Here is a 14,467-nt window from a genome sequence, read left to right on the forward strand (position 1 = left end):
AAATTAATTATTTAGCAAATAGCATCTTAGATTTGTGTAATGTTTTAATTTTTTCCAAGACTTGAGGTTTTACTTCACTGTTATTTTCAATAAACTAGCTACCCTATAAACTAGGGAAGATTGCCTTATTCCCATTTTATCATTTGCTTGATTAGAACATAAAGCGATTAAATGAAATCTCAAGACGTCAAGGTAGTTTGAAGAAATCTGGATTCCAGTGCTAGATTTACTTTTGATCTCCCACTCAAGGCCAAAACTTGTTCTAATGCCACAGTAGCGACAAAATCCATGCCTCCGTCTCCCAGGAATGTAGCTGTGCTGTGCTCAACGACTTTTCCACTTGACATAAATCTAGTGGAGGTGCAGGATTTGGATTGCCTTCCTCAGACCTGATGTAACTATCAGACGAGGAGGCTAACGTTTCGTGTGCGCCTAATGAAACCCTGCCTCCCTGTTTTATAATGACATCAGAAACACGGGCATGAGGCCCCGCAGAGTGAAACAGCACATCCTTCAAACCCGCCCAAACTTTGAATACTGAGTGTTGTCTCAACACCGTAACAGGCTGATTCCAGAGTGGCCAGTTGATGAGTAGCTGTGCCAGCATGCACCAAAGGGTTTCTTATTCCTGATTCCCATGTGAGTATGTTTAGGCCTGAAGATATTTCTAAGCATGTAACACAACAAAGAGGTCACAGCTACTACGAGGTGGCTCTAGATATCTCTTGACAAAAAAAAAGGATTCATGAGTTCTTGTGAGAACTTTCACTTTTATTTCCTCAAAGGGATTTTATTGGGGTTTATGTAGCAGGGTGTTTTTTCTTTTTATATGTCAATTACAGTTGACATTCAATATTATTTTGTTAGTTTCATGTGGACAGCATAGTGGTTAGACATTTATATAATTTACAAAATGATCCCGCCCCCAATACGTCTAGCACCCACCCAGCACTATACATAGTTTTTACAATATTATTGATTATATACCTATGCTATGCTTTACCTCTTCATGACTATTCTATAACTACCAATCTGTACTTGTTAATTCTTCTACTTTTTCATCAAGTCCCCTTACCCCTCCCATATAGCATGTTACAGGATTTTTTCTCTTAAAGCAACTTTAGTCTCTTTCCCCATATACGTTTCTAGTCCCTCTCCTCCACAATACCCAGTTTAATGAGGAGCCAATTTTAAGTAAAAAAGTATTATATTCTGTATAAAAATACTTCTCTCAATAAAAATTTAAAATTTATTTCTCAAGTTCTTTTAATGTTCATGCCTAGCAAGAACACAATGTAACCCCCAGGAAAAAAAACAACACTTAAATATATTTAGTAAAATTATTTCAGAATTAAGATTTTAATTCTTTGATCCCAAACTTTGATTATACTCTTCTCTTTAGTTAACTTGATTTTTGGGGGGCTATTTTTAAAATCGATTCAACTAGAGAATCTCTTAAAATATTTTTGAACTACAGCTTAATATAATTTTAAGGAGAGACTTCAAAAAATGATAAATCTGACCCCATACATACATTACAAAAATTAAGTAAAGGTTTCATGGAAAGATTTAGTAGAAAAGAAACAATCAATGAAAGGAAAATTCTTTCAGAAGTTCCCACTATCTGTTAGATAGACACTTCCAGCTCTGGAGAATCATTAAATCCATCTCCAGAACCTAATCTAGTGGAGTGGATTGTACCGATGCAGCTATCTGGGATAGTTGAGAATGAGGGATATGGTAAATTGTCTTTGTTACTCACTTCCTCTTTAACCATGTTTTTAAAAACTCAAATTTAAGCATTCACAAATCTATCATCCAATAGAAACATATTACAATGTTTCCATGAAATGGATTACTATTTTTTATTTAGTTGCTGAGCAAAGTAAAAGTGGCACCTATTTATTTAAAATAGTAAAGTTGGAAGCTGTTAGCAGGGCCCTTTTCACAAGTTTTAAACTGATATTTTAAATGTTGAATAGTTCAAAAAACTAATGACCAAAATTAAACAACTGAGATTAAATTTTAAATTACAGCAGATCTAAGAGAAGATATGTAATATATTTTACAGTGTTCCAGCAAGTTCACTGACTCATTTATCAATAATACTGTTAATATAATTGGGCATCAACTATGCCCGCGTGCCACGGACTATTTAGGTGCTGAGTATATAATAGTAAACTAAACAATTTGTGATGGAGTTTACAAATCCACTTTTAAAGATAAGTTTCTCTGGGAAGACATAGCTAAGAGTGGATGCAATAATCTCTCCTCAAGGAAAACCACTCCAACTGGAATTATGGACTATTGGAATTAACGTTTAAAGACCACATAGCACAATTATTAGTACAAAGATTTCGGACCTCAAGTTAAAAATCAAGAAACACAGCCCTGGCTGGTGTAGTTTAGTGGATTGAGTGTGGGCCTACAAATCAAAGGGTCACTGGTTTGATTCACAGTCAGGGAACATGCCTAGGTTGCAGGCCATGGCCCAGTAGGGGGTGCATGAGAGGCAACCAAACATTGATTTTTCTCTCCTTCTTTTTCTCATTCCCCTCTCTCTAAGAGTATAAAAATAGAATATTTTTAAATCAAGAAACACTGATTTCTTTTTTATCAGTTTATTAGTATTTTAAAAATAAACCTTGATGACATAATTCATATATTCTTTAAGCTTTGGTAAACTTGAAAAGCTAAAAAGAACATCATACTAGGTTGGAGATTAAAACCTGGCACAATTAAATAAATACTTGGGAAAGATACAGGAAACAGTAGAAATATAAGTAAAGCGAGTACTAAACTATTCCATTTTATTTTTCATTGTCTACTGGAAAATTAAAAATTTAAAAGCCCCTTTTCCCAGGAAGCTAAATGTGTCTTGCCATTTAAATGGCATTTAGAAATGTCTTCTGGCAGCAAGGTACCCATGATTTCACTCAATGGGCGAAGAGGAAAACAGATGAAATGGTCTTAAAATAAATTTTATAGTTAAAATAAAAGAGTAGCTACTTATATTCACTTTTAACTGAAGTGCTACTTACAGTCAGTGCACAAACTTAAGCATACAGCATGATGAATTGTTACATAAGTGCACTTTCATGAAAATACCACCCAGGTCAAGATATGGAACCTTATTTTCACTCCAGCAAGCCCTATGCCCCCCTCTAGATGTAATCAGCATTCCAAAAACCTACTACTTGTATAAATTTAGAAAGTTCTAGAATAATTGCAAAAAGAATTGCATCTCAGTCTAAGTATTATAACTAAGTAAAGTGTGATATATTTTACTTGACGTCTGTCAAGAAAGAAATGTGGTAAATTTTATTATTTATTACACTATGCTAAGTACTTATGACATATTTTAAGTGTAGTAACAATTAAATCAGATTGGTAGTCGGGGAATAGATAATGGTAAAGCTCATTTTTAAAGGACACTTAAGAAAGAATTAGCTAGAAAAAAGCTGGAAGAGCCCTGGCTGGCGTAGCTCAGTGGATTGAGCGCGGGCCTGCGAACCACACGATGGTGGTTCAATTCCCAGTTAGGGCACATGCCTGGGTTGCGGGCCAGTTCCCGGCAGGGGACACACCACAGACAACCATACATTTGATATTTCTCTCTCTCTCTCTCCTTCCTTTCCCCTCTAGAGATAAATAAATAAAATCTAGGAAAAAAATTTTAAAAAAAAGAAAAAAGAAAGTAATCATCTCCATTAGAAAAAAGAAAAGAAAAAAACTGGAAGAGAATGATGTATAGAAGGGGAATATGAATGAAAGAAGGTAACTGTGTGTGTAAGACCATGGAGGCATGGAATCCTGTAACATATTAAGTAAAGTCTATTTGTGAGACTAGTGTAGAGTATTCAGGTGGGGAAGTAGTCAGAGAAAAGCTGGAGTTAACAAAGAGAGAGATCATGAGGGCCATGGGTATTAAAATAAAATTGAACCTCAGCCCCAGCTGGATAGCTCCACTCATGAGAGCCTTGTCCTGATTGCCAAGGCTAAGTTTGATATCGGCTCAGGGCACATAGAAGAAGCAACCAATGAATGCCATAATAAGTGGGAAAACAAATTAATCTTTCTCTCTCTCTCTCAAACAAAAATTAAACTTCATTTTGGACATTAAGAAGTCTGAGCCCAGACAGTCAAGAAGGGAGATGGCATTCCCAGGTATCTGTTTTAAGGAAGATCACATTGTGGAGGATGGTTTACTTACTGGAGAAGGAGAAAGACTGAGGCAAAGGAAAGTGGTGACTACAGTAATCTGGGTGCAGAGGGAAGGGAGGCTGTGGGTCTAAACAGCCTGTATCAGGGAACAAGGAAATAAAGGCATTAATTAGGAAGATGTTAAACAGGTAAAATCTAAAGGACATATTGACCCATTGGAAATAGGAGGGAAGTGACTGCTAGGCTCTGGATTGGGCAATGATGGTCCTCTGCACTGAGACAAGGCCTACTTTTCATTGTATTCGGAGAAATAATGATGAGTTCCATTTTAGACATGGTAAGTTCCAATGCCTGTTGGAAAAATTGAGATGTCGTAGAAAGTACTTTGATAATAGCAGCTACAACTTCTTGAATAACTACTGTATGCCAAATTCCTTCCAAAGAATCACACTATGTAGTGGAAACTAATATAATATTGTATACCAACTGAAATTAAAAAATTGATTAAAAAAGAAAAACTATGGTCCCTGGCTGGTGTAGCTCAGTGGATTGAGCGCGGGCCTGCGAACAAGAGGATCGCGGTTCGATTCCCAGTCAGGGCACATGCCTGGGTTGTAGTCCAGTTCCCTGCTGGCCAACTCCCAGCAGGAGATGCACAAAAGGCAACCATACATTGATGTTTCTCTCCCTCTCTCCTTCCCCTCAAAAGATAAATAAATAAATTCTTAAAAAAAAAAAGAAAAACTATGGAAAATGAAGGAAGAAACATCGGCCGATAGTCTGGAAAATCTAGGTTAGTTCAAACTGACACATGGTAACGGTGGTTTTAAGTAGCCTCAGTTGTCAGAGTTCATGTTTGTCTTTTGAAAATGAAGGATCCCCTTTCTTTCGGCAGCAGGGTGGCAAGATGGCAGAGCAAATATCCAAGAAAAGGAAGGTAAAAAAATAAAAAATAAATAAAATGAAGGATCCAAGGAATCTATCTTAAATTTACAAAACAACAGACTTCAAAAATAAAGGCAAATTGACTGTTTCTGGGCTAGAGCTATGGACAATGATGATGTCCTCATCTTAGTATGTAATGGGAAAACATGAACTAACTAGACTATAAAAATGTGCTGACCTGACAAGATACTACAATGAACAGATGACAGCCATGTACAGCCAAAGTGGAGAATTTTTCTGTAAAAGAATAGTTATAGCAGGGAGTGGAGAATGAAATTTAATTTTGGAAGAAGAGGATTTGGGGTTTGGAGGTCATTTAGTCATTTAACACATAGATAGTGAGGTTCTACATGCTAGGGACTCTGCGTGCTAGACACCAAACCTTCGCACCAACCCTTGAAAAAGTCAGAAATCTCGTTCTCCTTGAGACTCACATTCCTCTTTCCCTCCCTTAAGTTTCTGCTAGTATTGGGCTGCTTTCTTTACGTAACACTAAATCCTACCAGGTTCTCAAGTCCCACCTCTTCCCCAAGACATTTCCTGATAATTAGGAAGTCTTGCTCTTTCTTTTTATCTACATTTATTTAGTGTAATCAATCAGTGTTGGGTAATCCCTCCTTCACCAAAGAACTCGGTATTTTGCTGATTGGAAAAGTAAGGACTAAATGTCCAATCCCTGTATAAATCCACACAAAGGGAATTTTTTTTAGCAAATGAGGAAAAAGTTTCAATTCAGCGCTCCTTTAAATAGTGGCTTATTCCTGCATCCCATCTGTTAGCATATAAATATATTCTCTCATCAAGTTTCTTGGAGAGGAAGAAGTATTTGTAAAATCAAAAGTTTTAGTTTTAATAACAGCCATGATGTACTCTTACTGAGAAAAAATGATAAGACAGCTTTTATTAAAAAAATAAATGGTAAGTGTTAGGAAGGAAACAGCATTCAATGTGAGTGTATCTGACCTAAACTGACGGTCAAGGAAAACAGGTTAAAAGTGGTTATGCACAGCTATGTTCAGCAACTAGGGTCATTCATTTTCTGCTCCAATCTTCAGGGAGCTGGCATTTACTATTGATAACCATCTGTTTCTAAGAATATATGGAAATATAAACAAAAGAAATATATACAAGTAAACATGAGATGATTCTGTACTCTTAAAGAATAATCACAATTTTTCATGATGCCAAGGCTCAGATTTCTTTAAAAAATCATCGAAGTGAATTCGTATTTTTGTTTAATTTCAGGTCTTTTCCCAAAATTTTTCTGAACTATAGCAGATTAACTGACTTTAACAAAGCAAGGATGGGTCCACTGTTCACATTACTTCAAACGGTTCCTGGTACAGAGTGCTGAAAAGTTAATACCTCCAGAGAAAACTAATCAGAAGCACAGCTGTTTAATAGGAATGAGACACTGTGGAAAGCAGAGACCTAGGGAAGACAGCAGCCAGGAAATTTTCCCATATTGGATGATTTTCCAATAGAGCACTGAGAACATGAAGCCAAGAACATTTGGTGTACAGGTCAAGTGAATGTCTCTTGTCACTTATGACACTAGATCCCTAGGATGATGTGCCCACAATGGTGAGGACCCAGCACTCGGTCTTGTAGGCACCAGTTTGTCACTGTGGAACTAAGTATTGATTAAAAAATAGAGCTAGATGTCATTATATTTGATTCTTGTCATTTGTAACCAACAAGGTACAGAGATACTAGAGGCTTAACTAGGAGTAAAATCTTTAAGTTGACAGCATACTTCATTTTCTTCCCCCCAGTCCAAAGCAGAGCATTGTGGCCCACACATAACCGGGCATTAAGGGGATGAGCCTGGAAGAGTGATCCCATGGGACAATCCAGTAAAACACAGCTGCAAAAAACAAGCTGCCCCATCTGGAAAAAGGCTGTGATAGACAGAGCACTGGAAGGGCTTCCAAGAGAAGTGGTGAATTCCTCACTAGAAACACTGAGACAGGCTGAGCGCACAGCAGGGCTGCTCCAACTCAAGGCAGGGTGTACAGACTCCTCCAGTGATGACTGATGCAGCTTGCTCTCCCACAGTACAATGGGCAAAATGAGCCATTAGAGTCATATAATTATTTCCATGGATGCATCTTTATACATTCTTTTTGTAAATTAAGACTTTCTGACAAAAAATTGGCCCCACATAGCTCCTGTGAATGTCAACACAATTCAAAGACTGGAAAGTGGGGAGTAATCAGTATAAGCCAGTTCTGTTGTTTAAATTCATCCCTGTCCTCAGTTAACATCAGGTCAGCATCCAATGATCTATAATTCCCTTTCCAAACCAATCACATAGTTTTCTTTTTCTTTTTTTTTTAACCAACTTCAAGGAGAGGTAAAAAGTAAAGACAACTGAAAGTAAAAACGTCATCATCTCCCTAGAAATGAAAAAAGATAATAAAGACTATTTGTCAAGACAAAGACATACATTTTGGGGGTTCAAAATTTTGTTTGGGTGGAGGGCAGACCAGCGTGGCGGCACGGGAAAATCCTGCAGCCACCTCCTTCCAGGGAAACACCAACCTACAGCTCTAGAGGGAACGAGTCCCTCTGAAAAAGACCAGAAAACTGGCAGAACAGCTCCTTGACAACAAGCAATGAATGTGCCACATCAAGGTGAGTAGGAGAAGCAGAGACGTGGCCTTCCCAAACTCCATCCCAGCAAGGAGACCCACAGCCAGAAGGAATCTCACAAATCCAGAGGATCTTCCTGGGGAGCAAGGGGTTCATGCCTCAAATGAAGCACCCTGAACTTGGGCACCCGTCCTGGATGGATGGGCTGTACAAGAAATATTGAAGATACTTTGTTAAGCTTAAAAGAAAGGGCACTAATCAGTAACAAAAAGTATATATAAAGTATAAATCTCACTGGTAAAGGTAAATATATAGTAAAAGTAGTAGGTTAATCATTTGTAAAGCTAGGATGAAGGTAAAAGACAAAAAAGTAGTAAAAATAACTATATAATAATTAATTAAGGAATACACTAAAATGTAAAATCTGACATCAAAAATAAAACATGGGGGAAGGTGTAAAAATGCAGAGTTTTAGGATGCATCCAAACTTAAGTTGCTATCAACTTAGAATAGACTATTTATATATAGTTATATGTAAGCCTCATGATAACCACAAAGCAAAAACCCATAGTATTGTAGATATACACAAAAAAACAAGGAGAAAAGGACTCTAAACATAATACTGAAGAAACCACAAGACCAGAGAGCAAGACAAGAAGAAAGGATCAGAGAGGAACTACAAAATCAAAGACACAGAGTGGCTGAATGGATTAAAAAACAAGACCCATCTGTACGCTGTTTACAGGAGAACTGCTTCGGAGGTACAGACCCACAGAGACAGAATGTGAAGGGATGAAAAGGGATGTTCCATGCAAGTGAAAACCAAAAGAAAGCTGGGGTAGCTACACTTATATCAGACAAAATAGACTTTACGACAAAGACTGTAATAAAAGGCAAAGTAGGGCATTACATAATGATAAAGGGGTCAACCCACCAAGAGGATATAACATTTGTAAATATTTATGCCCCCAACATAGGAGCACCTAAATATATAAAGAAAATACCAATAGAGCTAAAGGGAGAAATTGACAGCATACGATGTTAGTAGGTCACTTTAATACCCCACTTACACCAATGGATACATCATCCTGACAGAAAGTCAATAAGGAAACATCCTTAAATAACATTCTAGTCAGGTGTTCTTCATAGATGTATACAGAACATTCCATCTAAAAGCAGAAGAATACACATTTTTTAGGTGCCCATGGAAAATTCTCCATGATAGACCCCACGTTTAGCCAAAAGCCAAATAACAAATCATTAGGTTGTATACCTGAAACTATTATAATGTATGTGTCAACTATATCTCGAGAAAAATAATTGCAGGCCCACAAAACGCATCTGAAAGCTAAGTGCAACCAATAGGCTAGCACTTTGCAGTCCTTGCTGTACAGTGAGTTTAGTCTTTGTTCACATTTCCCACCCAAAGCTCTTCTCTTCTTTATGTCAAAGCATCTCTAAGAAACCACCTTATAGTTCACTTTCACCATGACTATCACAAAGTGAGGTTGCCACATGAATCCTGAAGAATTTCAAATATAAAATGGTTAGGTAACCACGTACTCATTGGAGCAGTTTTACTGACCCAACAACCAAGTACTGAAATATGTCTGGTTCATGTAGTTTCCAGCATCATGTAAACACCTGAAATTTTTAGTTAAATTTTATGCCAATTTTGACCCAAATCTATTGAAATGCTTCTTTCCACCTACAAACAACACTACAATTGGTATTTCTAAAACACAACAAGAAAGAAGGAAGCCTAGCGTGTAAGTTACTTTAGATCTCTAAAGTAAAGAAACTAAAACTATTTCTTTGACTTTATTTTTGAATCCAAAACATTTAACACCATGTACACAGTCAATACTTCCTTTACATTAGTGGAATTGGTGTGAATATTAATTTAGAATTTCCTCAGAAGTGGTCCCTGACACAAGGAATTAAAAGTAAATTTGCTTCAGAAATGATCTTAGGGAGCACCAAAAGATAATGAAGAAGTGAGACAGGGAAGAAGAGGAAGACAATCCAGATAGCCACTGTGGGCCGCTGGGCTCAGTCCTTTTGAGGACCCCTGGGGGACCCTTTGGAACACGGCTTAGGGTGATCAGCTCTGAAGGGAAAAGAAACCAGGGTATTGATGAGTGTCTGTCATGGTTGTTCCAAGGGATGTTAACTCCCAGCACATCTGGTTTGACCCTGTGTGAGATAAACACACTCCCTTAGACAGAGAAAGCTGTCAAGCAGAGTCTTAGGTATTTGCAGGAAGAGGGCTTTGGAGAGAATAAATGCTCTACTCTGGTATCCTTGTGCATTTGAATCTCTGATATACACAGAATCAATCATGCACACTGGTGAAAGAGAAACCGGGACAGCCTGCAAAGGTGACCCATGCTTCTAGAGATGCTGGATGGAGTGGGAAATCTTCTGGTCTACCCATTATGAGAAACTACCTTGACATGAACTATCTGAAAATAATATGTAGAAACAAAAACAGCAATGAAAATAATAGATAGAAGTGACACAAATATTTTTAAATGGACAGCTCAGCTTGCAGAAAAAGGATGGGAGGTCTCCAGGAGCCAAAACAAAGAGAAAGCCCAGAATCTGAGGGAAGCCAACACCGAACCTGTGTCTGCCCTCAAAAAATGGGCCTGTTTTCCTGAGCAGAACTTGGGCTTCAGTGGCTGTGTGGAAGCCTGGCACCTGCATCCTGGGTTGCGCAACACAGGAAGTTGATCCCTTCGTGAAGCTAGGACCTTTAACGAGTGATATCCACAATAAAGAAAAAATGTTGATGAGAAAAAATATACACTATCCAACAAAAGTGGAAGACAAGGAAACTTACCTAACTACCTGGCCTCTGGAGACACAAGCCTTTCCTGAGAACTAGTGTGTGATCTGATGTCACACAGGTTTATTACTTTCATTGTGCAGGAAATCCAAAGCTTAGAAATTACGTTAAAGTGGGTCTTGATTGGGAACACCTGGGGCATATTGGCAGAAGAAAATGCAACTCCTCTCTGGAGAGAATCACACCCTCAATGCAGGTTTCATAGCATTTCTAAAGATTGAGCTCATAATCCAAAATTTAAAAATACAAGATAATAAAGACTATTTGTCAAGAGTATTTGTCAAGACTCATTGTCAAATAAACCACAATGAGGCAAAGTCAGTAGAAAAGGAAAAAACAAACAGCAGAATTATATCCTCAAATATATTAGATTTAGGAAATATAAGATACAGAATATAACATGTATCATTTGTTTAAAGAAATAGAAGAGGGAAATCTAAAACATAAGCAAGAAAATACATAATGTAAAAAAAATCAGGCCCCTTTCCATCATGTGAATTCCCAGTGAGAAGGCAGCCGCCTGTGAACCAGGAAGGCGGCCCTCCCCAGACATGGAATCTGCAGGTGCTTTGATCTGGGACTTTCCTACCTTTGGAATTATGGTCTCCAGTGACCCATGTCCTTGCTTATGCATCCTACAGAGATAATGACCAAGAGCGGTTGTTGGCTGGCATATACTGAAGTCAGAAAGATCAATAAAAATGAAGAACCAGCATCAGCATGACTTGCCTGTCATCACTTCCAAAGTAGCCTTTTTCTTGCATCCAGCTTTTTGCACAGAGGAGAAAAGTAGGAGCTCACCAGCCCTTGGAGAACTGCACCCAACCCGAGTCATTTCCCTGAACCCGGACAGAAATCAATGCCTGAGTCACTCTCAAGGAGATTTGCTTTCAACACTGGCCGTCTCACCAGGGAGATTAAGGAAGAATAACCAGGAACAGAACTGACAAATTAAGTCAGCCACTGCCACCTGCCATTGGAATATTGACACAAATCCTACCACTTTTTACAGGAAAGTCTAATGGAAACTACTGAGAAGAAAATTAATGAAGCCATCAAATACTGGGCATTGATTAGACAGTTTTTAGAAGGAGTCAGTAGGGAGTATAAGATGAAAACCTATACGTTAATGTATTTATACTGTAAATAAGAAGACAAGAAGTAAGATTACAAGTTTAAATTGACTCCATTTTACTAATAGTTGAAGTTTATTTGCATGAAAATACTTATCAGTAAACACAGAACATAATAATTGCCATAGAGAGAAAACAGCCTACGAGCTGAACACAGAACCACTGCTGTGACCTTTCTAAACTCCTATGGGCCTTGAATGAAACACAAACATTGCACAGCTTTCCACTTACGTGTGTCTCCTTCAAATTATTTCATCCATATCTTAGAGTTTTCAGTTCACAGATCTTTCACACCCTTGGTTAAATTTATGCTAAGTATTTTATTCATTCTGATGCTATTGTAAATGGGATTATTTTCTTAATTTCCCTTTCAGTTCCCTGGTAATGTTTAGAAAGGCAACTGAGGTTTGTATTTTTTAAATTTATTTAATTATTTTTCAAGTACAGTTTTCTGTCTACTACTCCCATCCCATCCCACCCCCGTGCTCCCCCCTCCCTCCCATTTCCCCCCTTCTCAGTTGTTGTCCATGTATCCTTTATATTTGTTCCTCTAAATCCCTCCCCTATTTCCCCTGAAATTCCCTCCCCTCTCCCCTCTGGTCACTGTCCCCCTGTTCTCTATTTCAGTGTCTTTGGTTATATTTTGCTTGCTTATTTGTTTTGTTGTTTAGCTTCCTGTTAAAGGTGAGATCATATGGTATTTGTCCTTATGAAACATCTGGCTTATTTCACTCAGCATAATGCTTTTCAGTTCCATCCATGCTGTTGCAAAAGGTAGGAGCTCCTTCTTTCTTTCTGCTGCATAGAATTCCATTGTGTATATGTACTATAGTTCTTTGATCCATTCATTTACTGACAGGCACCTAGGTTGCTTCCAACTTTTGGCTGTTGTAAATTGTGCTGCTATGAGCATTGGGGTGCATATTGATTGTGTGTCCTGCAACGAGAATGAATTTGTTTATTAGTTCTGATGGTTTTCTTGCTGGTCTCCAGAATTTTGCATACACAACATCCTGTCATCTGCAAACAGAGGCAATTTGACTTCTTCCTTTCCAATTTGGATGCCTTTTCATTTTCTTGTTTAATTGCTCTAGCAAGAACTTACAGTATTATTTTGAACAAAAGTGGTGAGAGTGTGCAATAAATAAATAAATAATCAGAAAGGCTTGAAAAGGGTCAAATAGAAGTTCTTAAAATATTTGTTGAAATAAAAAATAATAGGTTAGAATAGCTTAGAGAGAACCAACAAACTGGATGAAAGATCTGAAGATATTACTTAAAATGTATCAGAGAAATGAAAGGATGAAAAATATGCATGACAGCTACAAAACAAAATAGAGGAAATGAGTGAAATTGGTTAAACAAGAAATGCTGTAATTTTTCTAAAATTAATAAAATATATGGATTTTCAGATTCAATAAACACAACAATTCCCATGCAGGTCCATGAATTCCATGATTAGATCCATCAGAGTAAAATCACAAATCAACAAATTAAAAAATAGTTGTTATAAGTAGGAATAAAAATTACCTAACAAGAAATTATATTTAGACTAAGAGCAAATTTTTAAGCATCAAGAGCTGCTTTTCTTAGAGGAAAGAAAAAATAACAATCAGCCTAGGATTTTATATAGAGCTAATGCATGATGACTGGAAAAGAACTAAAATGAAGAGAGCAGAAAGCAGAAAGTCTGGTTAAGGCTCTTATTCAATAGGTATTCTTTATAGAATACCTATACATACTTTCAATTCAATTCAAAACAATGATTGGCCGTATACTATAAGTCTAGCATTATGCTATGAACTGTGGGGAGTACGACATTAAATAACACATGGTGTATCTCAAAAAAAGTGGGATTCTTAGAAAGAAAAGTTGTACATTTTATTCATTAGGGTGGTTCTATTCACTCTTTACTTTAGTACGGCCTTGGTCAAAATGGCATAGTAAAAGGATAGAACATGGAATTGCCACACCTGGATTCAAATCTTGGCTGAACAATTTGTAAGTATAAATAGGGATAGTATTTTGCCTTGCCTACAGAATGGGTTGAGGTGAGAGTAGGGGAGAACTGCAAAGCTGATACATACTGTTGTTCGGAAACGCATCTCAGCATAATTGCCTGACCATTCCGACTCCACAACTCCATCTCCCTACCCTTCCCTCTGCCTACTTATTCTCTTGCCTTTTCTGAACTCACATCATAGGTTAACTGCCCCCAGTAGCTTATCCTGACTCCAACTCCACCCTCAGAACAAGAGATGTTTTACTGTGTTCCCATGCCTAGTGCACACCCAAATGATATCACTTATCATACTACATGTCATTCTGTATTTACTTTTTCTTATCACGTGATGAATTATGAACTCTGAGAGTCAGTAGAACTCTGAGAATCAGTATCCTCTCTATCTGAGAGTATAGAAACTATATCTAGTGCATTTTTGAATCCTGGTAGTGAGATTTTCCTTGTAGTGGTGTTGGGCTTATGTTTTTTACCAGTCTTCTTCATAGCCAGTAGTACACCAGCCAAGTCAGGAATAAAACTTGTGATCATAAAAGAGAATGAACAACAATCCGTTAGAGGACTGAGTCGTGTCTTTCCTCAGGTCATTAGCAATATGTGCCAATCTCACTGCAACCGGAGAGAATACCAAAGTGTGAGGGTCATTATAAACTCATGAAAAGGGGAAGTAACTAAGAGACTTGCCTTACTGATGAGAAACATCTCGTTCTTCGCAACATAAGCAGTGTCGTTCTCAGCAAGCCAAATACAGGAAGCGGA

This window comes from Sturnira hondurensis, unplaced genomic scaffold (genome assembly GCF_014824575.4).
Source record: "Sturnira hondurensis isolate 20B ecotype Veracruz unplaced genomic scaffold, ASM1482457v3 Scaffold0014384, whole genome shotgun sequence".
Taxonomy (NCBI): domain Eukaryota; kingdom Metazoa; phylum Chordata; class Mammalia; order Chiroptera; family Phyllostomidae; genus Sturnira; species Sturnira hondurensis.